This window comes from Porites lutea, chromosome 8 (assembly GCF_958299795.1).
Source record: "Porites lutea chromosome 8, jaPorLute2.1, whole genome shotgun sequence".
Lineage (NCBI taxonomy): Eukaryota > Metazoa > Cnidaria > Anthozoa > Scleractinia > Poritidae > Porites > Porites lutea.
This window is the reverse complement of record NC_133208.1, coordinates 8,672,126-8,692,762: the sequence shown is the minus strand read 5'-3', so window position 1 is coordinate 8,692,762 and position 20,637 is coordinate 8,672,126. Positions and strand designations below refer to the sequence as shown.

General features: G+C 31.4%; 1 long non-coding RNA gene across 1 annotated transcript; it reads right to left on the bottom strand.

The window, feature by feature from the left end:
- Positions 1-16,468: 16,468 nt before the first annotated feature.
- Positions 16,469-19,970, bottom strand: LOC140946937 (uncharacterized). The gene is made up of 2 exons (XR_012166888.1): positions 18,895-19,970; positions 16,469-17,942 (listed from the first exon to the last, which is right to left on the bottom strand). It is a non-coding gene; the product is annotated as an uncharacterized lncRNA (long non-coding RNA).
- Between the last annotated feature and the right edge of the window lie 667 nt (positions 19,971-20,637).

Genomic DNA, 20,637 nt, shown 5'->3' with positions numbered 1-20,637 from the left:
TGTAGTATTTCGAGCAACTTTTTTCGTTTCAAGCAATTTTTTGCATAATTTCTGAACAATTTCTCTTACTAGTTTTCTTCCAATTCTGAGACATCTGAGCAGCTTTTAGTGCTTAAATTGGCCTTGCTTCCATATTGCACAGTGTTTTAGTAGACAATTTATGAATTTCCTATGAAAAAGGAGACAGATCCTCACCCCTTGGGAGTAGATGATGGGCGCAAGATGCAGCCAGGCTGCCAGGTCAGAGGTTTTTATGAACAAAATTGAAAATGGCGGACGTCGATTCACAGTTGACTGACAAGAGTGTCTGAGGTGAAGAAGGTCATTCAACAATTTTAATGGCTCATATTGGAATTTTTACAAGATTAATAGCGGAAAGCGCGCGCAGCGGAGCACCATGGGTAAGAAAATGTGGTAAACTACCCATCCGAGAAAATTTGGTAATCACGTGACCGTACACCAACCGACCGCCCGACCGTCCGTCCACACCACAGGCATACCAATGTAAAATAATTCAATCAACAGGTATGGCAACCCAAGTGCAACTCAAGGTTTTATTTTGAAAAAATCGCATGGCCGCCCGGACTTTTAGAAAGAAAAAACAACAACAAAGTCGTGTCTTTTTCGACGTTCTTTTTGATGTTTACACTCACGTGGATAACAGAGAAAGAGCTAGAGCGAGTGATTGAAAACAAAAGAGACAAACTTTGTAGGGAGAAAAACATGAAAATTCAAAGCGGTGGTGAGACAATGAGAAATGCTAGCGGCCAGCAAGGAGCGGCCAGCAAGATGAAAATGAGCGGCAGTGAAAAATAAAAGCGAACATGAACACAGGAGACAAAATTGGGTAAGCACATACGACGACGTTTTAGTCCTACAAAACAGCGTTGTAGTTGTGCAAAACAACGGCAAAGAAAGACAAAAAGCGTGCAAATTTGTTTTTTTTTTTTGCTTATTAGAAAAAAAAGGTGTGCTGCACGTGCAATTCGTTTTTTTGCTAATTAGATCTATTGATCTTGATTCCATCTTTATTGCTGTCCCCGTTTAGCATTACACGATTAAATTTTTTTCGTTTATAAGCATTATAAGCCAGAGCTTCGCTTTTAGCCCTGGCTAAATTTATATATTATTAATAGTAGTATACAAAATGGTATCTGTAGCGCATTTTAGTACCCCCCCTCAAACGGAATTAATCGGAAAAATGATGGAAATTAGAAATAATAAAATTCCACATTATGCAGAAAATTATAAAAAAGAATATCTTTTTATAAGAGGAATAAATAAGGAATTTGAGTATATTATTAATAAACTGGATTCATTAAATCATGGATTATTTGAGAGTAAAACAGTTGTTAGAATTAAGAATATTATGAAAGATTTTCTTAAAGGACAAGAAAAAGGTAAATTAAAGAATATTAGTGGTATGATTTTACCAAGTGATATTACTAACAATTTAATCTTTATTAATAAAAATTTTGAATTATATAAACTACGTTATGATGCTTTTTGTGATGATGATTTTGTTTATGGTAGTGATAGTGATAGTGATGATGGTGACGGTGAGTATTTAGTTGATGGTAAACCTTATCCTGGTTTTATAGAATTCTATGATATTTTTAAAAAAATTTATAATCAAATAAAATTTAGTGATGATGATAGTGATGATTATAGTGATTATGAAGATTATGAAATAATATTACCAGATAGTGATGATGATAGTGATGATTTCTAAACTTATAAAAATGATTTAGATATTATCGTCTTTTAATATAATAAGTTATTAGAAGACGTCATGTCTAACCAATCGCTTAATGGTTTTCAGGGTTCACAACCCTTTATAACAGATAAACAATTTCAGAATTTATCTTTAGCTGAAATAAAACATTTAATAAAAGAAGAAAAAGAAGGACTTAAGAAAGATTATAAAGAATTAGGTGAAAGAAAAAGATTAATTAAACTATATAAAAAAATAACAAAAACTAGAGAAAAAGTTAGAAAAGGAATTGATATTAGAAAAGAACATAAAAAGAAAAAAAAGATAAAAACATTTGAAGAGTATTTTGAGGAATGTATAAAAAATAAAGAGATTCCCAAAGATACTCCAGATTACTTACGTAAATCTCTTGAGCGTGCTATTTATGAACATGAGCAAGGAATTAAAAGAGAAAAATCAGCTCTTAATAATTTTGCTGTTAAGCATGTTTTTGAGGGAATTCCTGGTATTAGACCTGCTGAATATTTCAATAGAGTTGGTGGTAGTTTAATAAATTTATTGAAGGAGCATAGAAATATTAAATTAAAAATGGTTTTAGTTTGTTTAATGGAAAGAATTGCAGTTAAAACAGATAAAGGAATTCAAGAATTAGAAGAATTTAAAGCATATTTTGGTTCAAAAACTTTTAAAAATTATGAATCATCAAATGAAGTTGAAATAGTACAAGAATGCATGAGTAAAATTTTAAATGATATAGATGATTTTAATCAAAAGGGAAGCGGGTGGTATTTTAAAGAAGTTTTAAAGCTTGAAGTTAATACTGTTAAGTTTAATCCAACTAAGGGCTCATCTTATATTGATCTTCCTTCTTGGATAAAAAATAAAAAAGCAATTGTTAACATTAAAAATAAAGATGACAAATGCTTTCTTTGGTGTATACTTAGATATCTTCATCCAAGAGATAGAGATGAGGAAAGAATAAAAGATTTAGAAAAGTATGAGTTTTCACTTAACACTAAAGGAATTACTTTTCCAATGAAAGTAAATAATATTACTCAATTTGAAAAACTTAATCCAGATATTCCAGGAATAAATGTTTTTTCTGAAGATGGTAAAATGATTATTTATCCTTTGAGAGAGGCAAAGAGAGATTGTAAAAATACTATTGATTTATTTTTGTATGAAGAAGATGGTGTTTCACATTATACTCTTATTAAAAATTTTCACAGGTTAGTAAGGTCTCAAAAAACTACAAGTCATAACGGTAAAATATTTATTTGTAAGAGATGTTTTAGTCATTTTACAAAGGAAGAATTATTAGATAATCATATTAAATATTGTAGTAATAATGCAACAGCGTTTGTAAAAATGCCTGAACCAAACACAATGCTATATTTCAAAAATTATTACAAAAAACTTCCTGTTCCTTTTGTAGTTTATGCAGATTTTGAATGCTTTACCAAACCAATGAATAGTTGCAGTCCTAATCCAAAAGACTCTTATAATTACAACTACCAAAAACATGAACCATCAGGATTTTGTTTTTATGTAAAGGGAATAGTAGATAAAAAATTAAACCAATCATTTATACAAAAACCTCCGAAGATGAAGATATATCAAAAGTATTTGTAGAAAAACTTGCGGAAGTAACTAAAGGAATTTATAATGATTTTTATCAAAGACCAAAACCTCTTAGACTAACTAAGGAAGAACAAAAATCATTTGAGAAAGCAGTTAACTGTCACATTTGTAGTCGAGAATTAAGAAATGATAAAGTTAGAGATCATTGTCATTTTACAGGTCAGTATCGCGGAGCAGCACATAACAAATGTAATCTTATGTGTCGTAAACCAAGAATACTACCAGTTATATTTCATAATCTTCAAGGTTATGATGCTCACTTATTTATAAAACAAATTGCTAGATTAGAAGGAGATTTAAATTGTATTCCATCTACTGAAGAAAAATATATTTCTTTTTCAAAAAGTATTAAAGTTGGAGAGTATTATTGCTCAAAACTTGGAAAAATGTGCCCAATAAATTTTGAAATACGATTTTTAGATTCATTCAAGTTTCTTCAAACATCACTTGCCAATCTTGTTTCAAATTTATCAAAAGAAGATTTTCATAATACAAAACATGTATTCAAGAAAAATGTAGATCTACTAACTCGTAAGGGAGTTTATCCTTATGATTATGTTTCATCACTTGATAAATTATCAGAAACACAACTTCCACCCAAAGAGGAATTTTACTCCCAACTTTATGATGAAGATATTAGTGATGATGATTACCAACATGCTATTCGCGTTTGGAATACTTTTGAATGTAAAACAATAAGAGATTATCACAATCTTTATCTTAAATCTGATGTTTTACTTTTATCAGATGTATTTGAAAACTTTAGGAAAACTTGTCTAAAACATTACAAACTAGATCCAGCACATTATTACACTTCCCCAGGTTTAGCTTGGGATGCATGTCTAAAAGAAACAGGCCAGCAATTAGAGTTACTACATGATTATGATATGTTAATGATGTTTGAGCGTGGTATACGTGGTGGAATAACACATATATCAAAACGATATGCAGAAGCAAATAATAAATACATGAAAGAATTTAATCCTGGAAAGGAGTCAACATTTATTCAATATTTAGATGCAAACAATCTATACGGTTGGGCGATGTCTCAAAATCTTCCAACGCATGGATTTAAATGGATGAAAAATATTACAAAAGAAAAGGTAATGGATATTATTGAGAAAGCAAATCATAGTATGTCAAATCTTGGGAGTAAAGGATATATATTTGAAGTTGATTTAGAGTATCCTCCTCACCTATGGGAAACACATAATGACTATCCTCTTGCACCTGAGAAGATTATTGTTAATGGTGTTGAAAAACTTATATGTCATTTTAAACCCCGAAAGAATTATGTTGTACATTATCGAAATCTTAGACAGTATCTTGAGTTGGGTATGAGGATTACTGCTGTTCATAGAGGAATATCATTTTATCAGTCTTCTTGGATGGAACCATATATAAGAAAAAATACAGAACTTCGAAAAGTAGCAGCTAACAGTTTTGAGAAAGACTTTTTTAAACTGATGAATAATTCAGTATTTGGAAAGACAATTGAAAACATAAGGAAGAGACAAAATATAGAACTTGTTGATAATCGTAAAAAAGCTGTTAAGCTAACAAGTAAACCCAACTTTGATAGAGTGACAATATTTGATAAAAATCTTATAGCAGTTCATATGAAGCGGACAGAAGTGTATTTTAACAAACCAGTGTATGTTGGTCAAGCAATTCTAGATTTATCAAAAACACTGATGTTCAATTTTCATTACACATATATTAAAGTAAAATATGGAAACAATGCAGAATTATTGTTTACAGATACGGATTCATTGATGTTTCAAATTAAAACAAAAGATTTTTATAAAGATATAAGTCCTGATATTTTAACCAAGTTTGACACTTCTGATTATCCTCCCAATCATGAATCTGGAATACCAACAGGAGCTAATAAAAAAGTTATTGGAATGTTTAAAGATGAAGTTGCAGGAAAACAGATAACACATTTTGTTGGATTGCGACCCAAACTTTATAGTTTTAAAATTGAGGAGGAAAATGAAGTAAGAAAGTGTAAAGGGATAAAGAAAAATGTTGTAAAAAAGAAAATAGATTTTGATGATTATGTTAAATGTTTATTTTCAGGTGAAAAAGAAATGAGATCTATGAAGATAATAAGAAGTGAGAAACATGATATTTATTCAAAAGAAGTAAATAAAATAGCTCTGAGTAATGAAGATGATAAAAGAATAGTCTTAGAGGATAAGGTACACACTTTGGCTTTTAGATAAAAAAAATATTTTAAAGTAAATAAAGTATAAATAATAAATGTCATATACAGAAGAAGAAATAAAAAAATATCTGGGTATAATACATAAATATAAAGTTGAGAGTAAAAAGGTAAAAAGGGGATGTTCAGATTGTTCTAATACTAAATCTTTTACAATAGATTCTGGGTACAAAATTTGTGATGAATGTGGTTTACAAAACGGCCATGTATTAGGGTTATTTGATGTAAAAGATTTGGATAGGCTGCATTATAGAAAAAAGAGTATTTATCATAGGAAATACCACTATGAGAAAAAGGTAAATGAAATTTCTAAAAGAATAAACCTAAATGATGAAGAAAAATGTGAACTTTACGATAAACTAACAAAAATAGATAATAATATCATGAAAATACTAAACAAGCAATACTTTAGAAAGAGAATGATAAATATTAATTATTTAACTAAAAAAATTTTGGAGGAGATGGGTTGTGAAAAGTATAAACTTATTGAACTTAAGATTAGTTATCTAACTTTAGATATTTATGAAAAATGGTGGAATTGTTATAAAGGTTTAAAGAAATAAATACTTTTAATAAAATGAGTAATAGTGTTGATAAATCACCTAAAATTGTAGCAAAAGAATTGTTTTTAAAAGTTCAAGAAGAAGAAAGTTATTTTTTTCAATGTTTTTTTGAAGCTAATTGTCCAGAAGATGGAATAACTAAAGAAGAAGATTACATGAAAGAATTAAAGAGTGAGTATTTGAAATTAAAAAGTGAAGAAGTAATAAGATTGTTATCTCAATCTATTTGATTTAAAAAATATATATTTAAAGATAATAATTAAATAAATAAAATGGTTTCTAATCCTAGTCAAATTTACTCAATAATATTTCAAAAAGAAAATTATCCATGTAACAGATTTGAAATAGGAAATAATATTAATAAAAAAGTATGTATTTGTCATAGTGATAAAATATTAAAAGAATTTTTAGAATTTTGTAAAGAAGATGAAAGTAATTTGATATATTATTATTTTAATTCTCATCCAGCTCCTAGAGTAATAGTACATGGAAAAGATTATGATAGAACGTATATATATTATTACAATGAACCTAAAGTGGATGACAATAGATATAATCTTAATTCAGAAGAAATGGATAAAAAAGTAAAAGAAATAGCTAGAAGATATTTATTTTGGTTATGGATCGATTTATATAATAAGTTTAGTTGGAAAATAATTTTATATTTTAAAAAAATATAAAATTATGGGGAACTGTAGAGAGGGAGGGCTGTTCCCCTTAAAATAAAAAATGCCTATTTTCAAATACTCTAAAAATATCTAAAAATAAATCTTCATTAACAATCAAATCATCATCAATTTCCTCTTCTAAATCTAAATCATTAAGAGTAAAATATATTCCACTTGTATCAATACCATCATCTTTCATTGCTTCATCCACAAGTTTTAAAGTGTATTCAAATTCTTTTTTACTAAAAAAACTTTCTAAAAATTGTTTATGTAACTCATTTATTTCACCTTTTTTGTTTAAATAAAGAATATGACTATAAGCAAGATTATTAAGGAATTTTTGTTTTTCTAATTTCCTTTTTTCAAAATTATTGATTATATATTCATTATGAAAAAAATCAAATATATTTTTTAATATTTTTTTAGCAAGACGGTCTACATCTTTTTTCTTTATAACTACTTCATCCATTTTATTTAATGATTATATTAAACCTTTATGAAAACACCAGTAAATTATCCCAGTGAGATAACCAAGTACTTCACATTTTTTGAAAGGTGTGTTTATAGCATATACACATCCTCTTCCAATCCTATAGTGTTTCCAAAAAGCTTTAAAAGCGAGGTTGAATATTAGATGGTTGGTAATGATATTTGAATCAGAATTTAGGTAGTGTCTTGCTTCTGTCAGTTTGTAAATAATTTTATCTATTTCTAGTTTTTGTGTAAAATACTTTGCATAGAGAAACTGATAAACCAGACAAGCTTTAATATAGTTATCTGGGTAAAGAGGAGTTTTATAAGTTGGAAAGTAAAGATTAACATAATTTACTATTGTACTAATCGTTTTCTATTTAATGATTAGAATAAATATAAAGGGGCCGCCAAAACGACGGGGGGTTTGCAACAATTATCTTCTATTTAATGATTAGAATAAAATTGAATTATAGCTTTAAGAATATAAATTTAATATAAAATGACAAACATGATTGAAAAAAGTTTTAAAAATAAAGATTTAGGAATTGAGTTAAAATCATTTATTGATAAACAGCAAAATGTTTGGTTTCTTGGAAAAGATGTAGCTAAAATACTAGGATATCGAGATACTGATAAAGCTATTAGGAGTCATGTTGATAAGGAAGATAAATATAAAGGCCCCGCCAAAACGACGGGGGGTTTACAACAATCATTTTACATAAATGAATCTGGTTTTTACTCACTTTTACTATCTTCTAAATTAGAATCAGCTAAAAAGTTTAAACATTGGATTACATCTCAAGTTCTTCCATATATAAGAAAATATGGATTTTATAAAATGTTTGACAACCCAAATAACAATATGTTTAAAATAGAAAATGAGACAGATCTTCATTACAAAGTTGTTCAACTAATAAGAAATTATTATCCAGATTCTATATTAGTTGCTGGACTGGGAGAGAATCAAGATACAGAGGAAAAGAGTCTAGATTCATATAGGAAAGGATTTCAACGCGGGCAACCAGATATAATGATACTAGATTATCATAAAGATTATAAAGGTTTGTGTATTGAATTCAAATCACCCACAAACTACTACTGCATAACAGAATCACAGATAAAGACTAAAGAAAAATATAAAGATAATGATTACGCATATATTATCAGTAATGATTATGATTATATTAGTAAGAAATTACATAAATATATGAGTGGTGTTCGTATTCTTTGTAAATATTGCCCAAAAGCATTTCGTAACAAAAAAACACTAATTACTCATTTAAAAATATTTCATAGAATTGAAAAATAAATTAAATAATATATTTTTATTATTAAATGGAAGATGAAACATACAAAAGAGAACAAAAGCTTATAAAAAAAGGTTTGCAATTCATAGACTCTTTTGAAGGATATTTATATAAGAAACATCCTGTTACTTATGAAAAATATTTAGATTTTAGAAATAAAAGAGATTATCATAAGTCTAAAATATTGAATAATCCTAATAATGTTATAGATTTTTGTATTAAATCTTATTACTTTTCAAGAATGGGTTATAACTTTAATAAATATAGTCATAAAGGATTTGATAAATATAGACATAAAGGATTTGATAGAGATAACATAAATGATGATTGTGATGTGGTTTATAAAAGATTTAATAAATATTGTCATAAAGGATTTGATAGAGATAACATAATTGATGTTTGTGATGTGGTTTGGGTAATAAATGAATTTTATAAAATACCAAATCAATCGAGATTGAATTTCTTTGATGAGTGTGAAGAGTTTATAGTAGAACAAATAGAAAAATCTTTAGATTAAATATTAGTTGAATATTTAATCTATTATATATTAAATTTCTTTTTATACTTTTCCACAAAGTTATCAACACTTGATGGACATTGATCAATTATCATTTCATCCAGAATCTTAATACGATCTACAAACTCTTCTTTATTCCACTCATCTCCTCTAAGTGCTGATCTCAGTTCTACTAATACTTTTTCATAAGTAGTATAAGCCATCTTTGATGTTTCTATCTTCTTCTTAAAATCCTTCTTTTTTGTAATTCCAGCCACAATTACTCCTGCTCCGTTTATTACACCAAGAATAACAGGATTGAGTGTTAGTCCTCCTGTGATAGTGCCAACAGCAATAAGAGATAAACTAGAAATAGTAAAAAAATTATCTAGAAATTTATAAGATTTATAACATTTTTTATAACACCAATGTTTCTTATGGTAATGTTTATAGAGATTAGTAATAGTATTATATTGTTCCTCTGATAAAGATTTATCAATATGATTAAATTCAAAAATACTCTTTCTTTTACTACTATTTCTTTTCATTTATTCTTTACATTACATAACTTCCACTTAACTTTTCTTGAAGCATTACTTTGTGAAATTGCTCAGAGTCGGTGTCGTAAAAGTTTGTGGAGTACATTAATCTTAATATCACTCCATCTTCAGTTGTAAACTTCCAACGTTGATTAGCATTGTAATTAACAGCTGGTATAGTTAATGTTGAGCTGTAGTTACTTATTGAAGCTTTTGTGACATTTGCACTAAGATTTTCTGCTAGCCATAAAACAATTATTTTTCCATTAAAACTACTTAGCGTAGTAAAATTTTGAGTTGTTTTGTTGACAGTTAAAGTTACTTTATTGTTTGATTTATTATAATCCAATTTTACTAAAATATTATTGTTTGTTGATAAATATTTAGTTAGGGTAAAACTCCTATTTCTCCAATGACTAAAAACAATACATAAAGTAGATTTCGAAGAATGTGAAGGAGAAAAAGTAATATCATAACCATTAATATGTAATCCTTTTTCTGATATTTCACTTAGGTCTTTATTATGAGGTAGTGTTATATTAGGTTTCAAAGAATTAATAATAACTCCAAATGAGCCTATATTTATTCCGTAAGTATCCGCATCAGCAAAGTCATAGAAATCACTAAAGTATAATCTATACAAAGCATTTTTAGTGTGAGGAGCTAGTTCTTTTACTAATGCAACTGTTGCAGCACTATTATCATTTTGTCGGTCAAGTTTGATATTTTTAATTTCTTTTTGATTTGCATTAATATCAACATTATACACTACTTCTGTTGGTTTGATATCAAATGCGGTGTGATAGTCGTAAACTTTATCTGGGTCGATATTGCTAAATGTACCCTCAATTCCATAAGCAATTATGTAAACTCCTTTAAACAATGTTGGATACGCACGCAGGTTATATCCACCCTGAAGAATATCAACCAAAATGTGAAGAAAGAACCTATTTCCAGATGACAACTTCCGGAAATTAATTATTATTCTGTGGTAGTACATAGTTTGTGTTTTCCCTGTTGAATCAGTATACCTATGGGAAAGTTTTTTTACACTTACATTTCCAATTGATAATCCTTTTGAAGTTCCTTTGTCAACACTTATTTGTGTATTATTCCAAAGATTATAATCAGTGTTGAGTATTTCCAAACACAACGTGTAATCAGTATTTGCAGTTAGTCTGTAAAAATTAATTCCCGTCTTATACTTATATTTTTGTAAAAGTCCATTCTTTGCTATAGTCGCGTAAATTACTTTGTGATTATAGTCGTGAAAGTTTCCTTTGTTTGGTGCTAAATCTCCTATTTTTGTTACAACAAAACTAAACCCTCCATCCGTTTCATCAGTCCATTGAGCCCCACTTGTCATGAGATAAGCAAACTCATCTTTATAATGACTTGGTTGAACTGCAGTAAGATGAACTAGATTGTCGACATAACCTTTGTTTACTGCTTCATTGTCTTGGGTTGGTAGACCCAGATTCTCTATTTTATTACTACCAAGGTTGACATCAGCTTTTACAACCCCACTTATTACAATTTTAGGTGTGTTGATTTCTATTCTCTTAAGTGGTTTGGTTATTGCTTTTGGTAGATCAGTGAATAGCCGACAAGTGATAGCAGTGTGATTTGAATTGTTATGAGTTCTTAGTTTTACTCCTGACATATTATAATTCCAAGACTTGTGAATATTTAATGACCAAGTGCTAGTGCGATTTCCACTTACCCAAAAGTTAGAATTGGAAAGAGAGTTATCTCTGGGAATAAACCACAGAAAGTCAACATTTATATTTCGCGAACCAAATTGAAATTCTATTTTGTTAATGTATGTGTTAGCAGTTGGTGCCCACCCTACAAGAGGTTGACCAGGTGCTGATGTTGTAAAAACAAAATCATCAAATGATGAACCTGAGATATATTGTAGATACAAAGTCGTTGGCGCAGCTGGATTTGTTATAGTAAATACACTACTTGTTCCATCTCCAGAATGATGATCAAACCTTTCTATTTGTTTACGAACCCATCCGCGATTAGCAGCTTGTTGATCTGTGGTGGGGTCACTGAGGTTAACTATTTTATTATTACCAAGATTAAGGTTTCCAGTCATAGTGACGGTACCATCTTTTTCCAAGTAATCACTCAAATCTGGGCTTCCAGCATTATCATCCACATACTTTTTGGTTGCAGCATCTGTATTTGATGTTGGAGTTGCAAGATCAACTATTTTTTTGTTTCCAAGATTTAGGTTACTAGTCATTGCAACACTTCCGTCCTTTTTTATAAAAGAACTTGTATCAGGTATTGAGTCGTCAACATACTTTTTGGTTGCACCATCTGTGTCATTTGTTGGTGTTTTAAAATGAATTATTCCTTTGTTATCCATGTTTAGATTATTAGTCATTTTATTTGTTCCAGCAACGTGGAGATACTTCAAATCTGTGAAAGCTAATGGTGTTGGTTGATTACTACCATTTGGAGCTGGTAGATTAAATATTCGATTGTTGTCCATATTTAGATTTCCTTTCATTGGGTAAGATCCATCTCTGTCAAGAAATGTGTTGTCTACGTAATATTTTGTTGCTGGATCTTTAGAATCCTGTGGTGTGATAAGATTTTGAATACGGTATCTATCCTTCATATCAATGTTTGAATCAACTGTTAGTCATGATGTTGAGGGAGTTCCAGTGGAATTATCATCAACATATTTCTTTGTAGCAGCATCAGAATTAACACTAGGTGCGCCAACATTTCTTAGTTTTTTATTTATCATATCATAATCCCCACTTGAAGTGAGATTAAATCCAACTCCTGGTGCACCTTGTATTCCCTTAGCAAAGGGATGATCTGAAGATTGTTCGTTAAATATTCCCATTTTAATTATTGGTTAGATTACCAGTAAAGTTTTTTGCAATACGTTTTCTTGGTTTATCAACGTATAGAAATGAATACGGTTTTTTAGTTGCTGAGTGGTAATCTTCTTTACTAACTCCTAACTCAGATGATATTCTATTAGACTCCCTCGATGATGGAAATTCATATAAACAGTAATGAGAACAATTCAGCCGAATGTCCTTTGGTGTTTTATAAAACGATTGACTGAGGTACACCACCGAACAATTCTTATGTCGTCCTTGAATGAAATAATCAATCAGTTGTCTCTGGTTTTTATCACAAACATAGTCATCGAATATCACAAGTTTTTGATTGTCTTCATAATCCATTTCTGTCACTGGAATTATTTCATCATTACTTACATGAAGTATTTCATATCCCAATTTATGACTTAACTCCCTCATTTTTTGAATTAGTTTTGATACTTATCCTGTTCTAAATTACGCGCGTAAAGATAAATTTCATCGTAATACAACAGTGGTTTGATTAACATATGGTACAATAGATTAGTCTTACCACTTCCACTGTTTCCACAGATTAACATACGGAATGTGTTTGATGGCATGTAAGGAAATAATTGTTTATATTTTTTATCTGGATTGTCACCACTATCATAGTTTGGTATTTCCATTTTATCTAATATACATATTAAATAAAAATGGATGTTGAAGAATACAAAAAACTTGCAAGAAATAAAATTGAAGCTGATGCTTTGACTCGACAGGTGAGAGATGTTATAAAAATAACAAAATGGCAAAAACAAGATGTTCGGGAAGGATTTAAAGAGTCATTTAAACCACTTATTAAATCTCAAGATAGTATTAAAAAAAGTATTGATGAGCAGCAAAACGCAACTATAGCACAACTTAAAAAAAATCAACTTGCTCTTACTCAAGGTTTTGAACAATTTAACCGATTTGCTGATATGAGAGAATTACCATACGACAACGAAGAAGGTTTGGATAGAGGTTTGCCAGAACCAACAACATCTAAACCAAGATCACCTACACGTTATAACATTGAAAAAAATCTTGACAATGTGGATTTAGGAGTACTAAAGGATATGGGCTACCCAAGACCAAATGAATTTTTTGATACTAACCCTGAAAGACTTAGAGAAATACGTGATGAAGTAAAAAATGATGTAAAAGTTACTACAGGACAAATAGCTGGTTTGAAGAGAAAAAAACAAAAAACAGAAGACGAAAAAATGGAAATAGAATTTATTCAAATGCAAAAAGATTTACCACATAAATACAAAAACATTCTTGAACTTTATTTAGGTTCGCTTGAGTATAAAATGGGGCAAGGAATGATTTACTTTAACAACCCACATCAACTTTTAGACAGACTTGAATTACTCGGTGGTTCAATTCTTGCTGGGAATAATGGTGTGATACCTGAGTTTTCTCAAATAGCACATCTTCTCAATCAAATGAAAGTAATCTCAAAAAACAACTTAACGATCTACTAAAAAATTATATATCTATTAAATAAATGGAAGAACGAGCTATTCACATTTCCTCAATAAACAGGGAAAAAAGAGGAACAAGCAGACCTGGTGATTTAACTATCAAGTTTAATCCATCTCTGAAACTTGACCCTGATAAGAAACACGAACTTGCTCTTGATCGACTGTCCATGACTTACTCTTGGTACAACATTAGAAGTGATTACGACAATAATAAAATCAAATATACTCACGATGGATCCGCCTGGCAAACAATTACTTTTACAGATGGAATGTATTCCTACTCAGATATTAATGATTACATTCATCAATATCTGGAACAAAAAAATCGTCACTCAACAGATTCAAGTGGAAAAAAGAAGTATTCAATCAATCTAACTTTTATACTATCTACCTATCGAATTTTAATTTCAGTTAGTAATAACTATCAACTTGATCTGAGAGGAACTAAATTCGGAGACCTAATTGGATTTGAAAAGAAACTTATTACAAAAACAGAGTATGGAACAAAACTACCAAATATCACAAATTCGATTGATGTATTAAATATCAACACAAGCGCAATAACTAATAGCATTGTAAATGGAATAAATACAAATACTATTGCTGTAATACCAACAGACAATCTCACAAGGTCTTATCCATTTACATTTGAACCTAAAAGGCCATTGTATTGTGATGTTTCTTCATTTCACATTGATGAAATGAGAATATATGTGACAGACTCACTTGGAAGACCAGTAAATTTTAATGGTATAGATTGGTTTATGACTTTGATACTCCATTCAATGTAATACTTTGTAGTTATATAACTATTAAAATAAAATGATGAGACAATCAGAGTTTAAAATGAAACTTGACCCTGAATTGGGTAGATATACAAGACAACATATTTATGGAGAAGGAATGATGGATGTGTTTAAATCGGTTGGTAAAAAAATATTTGGAAAAACAATGAAAAAAGCTGCTAAAAGAGGTGCTAAAAAAGCGGTAACAATGGCTGCAACAAAAACTGGTGAACATGTTGGTAAAAAGGCTGGTGATAAGATAGTGCAAATGTTATCAAAAGAAAAGGCTGCACCCTCCAACAAAAAAGTTACTTTTAATAAAAATGTTGAAACAATAAGTCAACAAGAGATAGATCAAACATTGAATAACCTTCTTAGTGGAGGTTCAACACGTAAGAGAAAATTATATCATTATTAAAATAAAATGAAGTCTTTTAGAAATCCAAAATATTTAGATAGATATGAGGATGTTGTTTTTGACCTGGAACAGACTTTAGATGCGGCTCCAGCAAATAACGCTCACCAAACTAAAACAGGTCTTAGATTTGTTGCTGATAACACAGGAGAAACTACTCCTTTTGATTGGTATAACGCACGATTATCAATGGATTTTAAAGTAAATAAGCTAGCAGATGGAAATGATATTGCAGTTGCTGATCATAATGGAATTGTAAATGGTAGTAACTCATTTATAGAAAAATTAAGTATCCTAGCAAATGGTAGAGAAGTTTATAGTTGTAATTATGCAAATCATGTTGTAAATATTAAAAATCTTCTTGAGTATAATCCTTCATATGCTGAGAGTGTTGCTACAAACGAATTTTATTTTCTTGATACATCAACATCTGCAGAGGAAAGACCTGCTCAAGCAACTTATAATAAAGGTTTTCATAAAAGAAAATTACTATTAGGTGCATCAGCCACAGTAAACTGTGAAATTCCTCTTAATAGATATTCTTTCTTTGAAGCATTGGAAGACAAATTACTTCCAAATACAAAAATTGAGCTAAATATCGAAATTGAAAAAGATGCAAATTTAATTTTTCAAGGTGCTGATGATTGTAGAGTTATTATAACAAGACTACAACTTTTTATTCCAAAACTTACGTTTAATTCAGAAGGACAAAAGTTGTACATGGAAAATTATCTTAAACCTTACAAATGGACATATTTGAATGAAGTAGTTGAAAGATCAAATAATACACAGCAACAGACAGGTCATTTTAGAATTACAAATGCTATTTCAAAACCACGCCATGTATTTATTTTTGGAATTGATACGGCAAGAATTGATGAACAAACGGCGAATCCATTTTTATACGATACTTTTAATCTACCAAATAATGCTAATATATCAAGATGTTACCTGGAAGTTGCAAATGGAAACGAATACCCAGATATTCACTTTAAACCTTCTACAGATATGTCAAGAGTTTTTAGAAATGTAATGTCATACGTCTATGCAAATAATGATTATCAAGGTGGAACATTACTTAATATAAGTAATTTCAAAACTTTATTTCCTTTTGTTTATTTTGACCTAACAAAACAAAAAATGGATATCAAAGATGGTGTTACAAAATTAGCATTTATGCTTCATGTTCCTTTACATATTACGAAAGTTATTGATGTTGGCGGAGTCTCGCTTTGGGTGAGCTCTGTTTGCTGGGACACAAATAATCACAAACCCATTATGGGATATTTTGGCCACGGGAGTGGCCGTTTATTAAATTAAAGCATATAAAGCTGGGAAAACCAGATACATAAGAACATTATCCCAGCAAAGGTGAGGGCACACCCGCCACTCCCTAGGGTAAAATAAAGCTAACGGGAGGGAAGGGAGGGAAAAATGTTTCTGACTGTCTTGTAATGCGAGGAAGGAGGCCTTGTGCCTCGCTTCTGTGACCTACATGACCCGTGACATAAATGACACTTTCGTGACAAATCACCCGGATGACAGGAAACCCTCCTTTGCTGGTAGCTGGAGAAATACAATAATGATCAGTCACATTAAGCATAAAACCATTTATTTCTTTTAGAAATAAATCTCATTTATGCTTCATGTTCCTTTACATATTACGAAAGTTATTGATGTTGGCGGAGTCTCGCTTTGGGTGAGCTCTGTTTGCTGGGACACAAATAATCACAAACCCATTATGGGATATTTTGGCCACGGGAGTGGCCGTTTATTAAATTAAAGCATATAAAGCTGGGAAAACCAGATACATAAGAACATTATCCCAGCAAAGGTGAGGGCACACCCGCCACAGCCCAGAGCAAGGAACGAGTGAAAGGGCCGCCCCACCCGAGGCCAAAGCAAGACGACCGCCAACAGAAACTACTGGTACCTACAAATCAAAATGTACAATGGAAAAAGGTGTGTGCCGCCTGATACGAAAACCCGAAAAACCACATGGGAAAAATTGGGAACGTATCCCCCAACCAATGCAGTCACACAAAACCTCTGGGGGTTAAAGGTAAGAAAGATACCACATTAAAAATAAAAAAAAGGTCAATGTGCGAGAGCTGAGATGAATATACATGTATTATAATCATCCAACCGTGTACACCTTACAACAATAGCGTCAACTAGCGCCATAACGGCTCATGTGTGTCCATAGCAATAGGACATTGTATACATTCTTTGTCACTGTCACTCACAGCTTAGTTCCACCAGTTTAGTTCAGTGGAGGTTATGCACGTAAACATATAGAAATAGAATGGTAAGGCTGTTTACGAAGCCCTGCTTACTGAAATGGATCAGTGTAACCAACAGAAATGTACAAGTTTGAATGGCCCTTGCTCACACTGTCATTGAATCTGATACAGATTAAAAAGTGTGAATCACTTAAGTTAACTAACAGTTTAAAAGTGAAAATGAATGAGATAACTGTATGGCCCTTGTTCACACAGCCATCATAAATTGCACTTATTCACTAAGCACTGGACACTAGATGGGAATAAAATGGCCTATATATGCAAATGAGTTTTAAGTAACGTTTTCCTAAGTCTTGGATACAGAAGTGGATTGATGTAACCAACAGAAATGGGCTACTGTAGCTAGAATAAAGGAAATGGCTGCATAGCCTGTCAGCTCACACAGTCAACTTATAATATCGGCCTCACTAATGCCACATCGATACGAAGCTCAAACGTGTTTAAAAGCTGTAAAGTTCAACCAGGTTGAAATGATTAGAAGTGAAAATTAATCAGTAAGATGGCTGTATGGCCCCTGCTAACACAGTCACCAGGAATTTAAATGATAACAATTTAGGCTGAATGGTCATAGCTCAGTGACATAATGAAATGATTTAATTTAAAAAACTGTGATCTGGCCCCTGCTCCCTTATCAAAAAGCTGAAATAGCTTGTTAATGTAACTGATTAAAATGAAATCGGTAAGATGGCTGTATGGCCCCTGCTCACAGAGTAAACATGAATTTAAATAATAACAATTTACTCTAAATTGTCATAGCTCAGTGACATAATGGACGGATTAAATTTGGAAATCTGTGATATGGCTGTATGGCCACTGCTCACACAGTCATGCAAAATTATACTTATCAAAAGTCTGAAATAGCTAACTGATGTAGCTGATTACAATAAATCTGTGCGATGGCTGTATGGCCCCTGCTCACACAGTCACCCTGAATGATACTAATAAAAAGTCTGACGTAACTCACTGATGTAACTGATTCAAATGAAAATCTGTGAGATGGCTGTATGGCCCCTGCTCACACAGTCACCCTGAATGATACTAATAAAAAGTCTGACGAAACTCACTGATGTAACTGATTCAAATGAAAATCTGTGAGATGGCTGTATGGCCCCTGCTCACACAGTCACCCTGAATGATACTAATAAAAAGTCTGACGTAACTCACTGATGTAACTGATTCAAATGAAAATCTGTGAGATGGCTGTATGGCCCCTGCTCACACAGTCACCTTGAAACTATACTGTAAGCAGAAATCACCTAGGAAACTAACAGGTGAATTTAAAAGTGAAAAAATCAATATACTGTAAGATGGCCGAATGACCCTGACTCATGTGGTGAGAATTCTACATATTACAATGTCACTGCCCATATGTCCTGCACATAAGTATCAAATGACATACATGTCCTATACACTTGAGCTACATGTATACCCAATCACAATGCCCAGCAAGCCAAAGTTGCCTGAGGAAAGTTCTGCCCAAGTAGATGTACACGTAGGTGCCACGTGCCAAGGGACGCAGCAGCTGCTCTTGAGTAGCCCGACACTAGAGATGCAACTCCTGGAAAACTGATCAGCAGAATGTGTACAACTCTTTGGAACATTTCTTGCATACTATGTTGAACTGAATTGAGGAACCAAAGAGAATGCAGAGCTATTGACTTTCTTAAGAGAGATGCCAAGGGAAAGCTGAAGATGGTTGGATAAGGCTGGTTGGTACTCTGCTCAAGACTGGCTTCATTCAAAAGGCGTTCATGAAAGGGAGCTGCATGTGTATACCTTAGCACCTGCAGTAAAATGAAAAAACTATAAAAACAACTTCTTTAAAAAAGCCAGAATGTGCTACCATTAAAGAACAATGTGTAACCAATTAATAAATCAATCAGGATCTCCCAAACAAAACAAATAAACCGTAAATTCCTCAGAAACAACAAAGCTAAAAGCACTGATGTGACGTGGAGAGTAAAGCATAAAGCAACGTATAACAGTGTCTCATCACAATAAATGCAGGACTGTAATGTTCACACATATCAAAACAGGGGAGCCAACAAAACCGGAGATTAAAGTTAATGTAGCTGCATGTAAACCAAAATAACGGATTGCATGAATAAAGACTAAAAAATAGACAAAAAAGGCAAAAAATGTGAATAGAAATTCAAACCAAATAATATTGGCATCTGGTTACCCTAGACAAAAATACAACAACAGAACCACACACATATCACTGCAAACAAATCAAATAAGCAGTACAAACAAAGGAACAGGGGCCTAGAACAATGAGGACCAAAGCCTCAAACTGAGGAACCTAGCCTCAACATAAAATAATGAGGACGAAACCTCAATATAAAATATGAGGACGAAACCTCAATATAAAATATGAGGACAAAGCCTCAAAATAAAATATGAGGACAAAGCCTCAATATAATACGAGGACGAAGCCTCAAAATAAAATATGAGGACAAAGCCTCAATATAATACGAGGCCGAAGCCTCAAAATAGAATATGAGGACAAAGCCTCAATGTAATAAATAAAAATAATGGACGAATCCACTATATAACACAATAAAAATGTGGCAGGGAAAGTCTGTCAGACATTAAGTCGACGCAAAAAACTCCCCTATAAATGCCAAAATAATAAATAATGTAATACGAGGCCAAAGCCTCAAAATAAAATATGAGGACGAAGCCTCAATATAAAAAACAAGGACAAAGCCTTGATACAACATGAGGACAAAACCTCAACAAAATGAGGTCAACGCCTCAAATACAAGTGGAGGAACAAAGCCTCACACTGAAAAAAAAACGGCCCAGAAGCAAGCACTGGCAGACAGAATGTCGCCGACAGCGACTAAAGGAAAACAACAGAACACAACGATACACAATGCAACAGGATAAAAACACAATATGCAGACAAAACTGACATATGAACAGCAAACGATAAACCTGATATGCTGATACAGTACACTGTACCTCGGAGGTAACTTTGTTAGAATGGTTGCAAGTTTTAGCCTGTAGGGTTTAATAACGCATCGTTTTGTTTGGCTTTGTTTTGTTGTTGCTGTTGCTGTTGTTTTTTTTTTTTTGTATTTTTATAATACTGTAATATTAATTATACATATAAGCTGCGTCCAAAGGTCAAAAATGC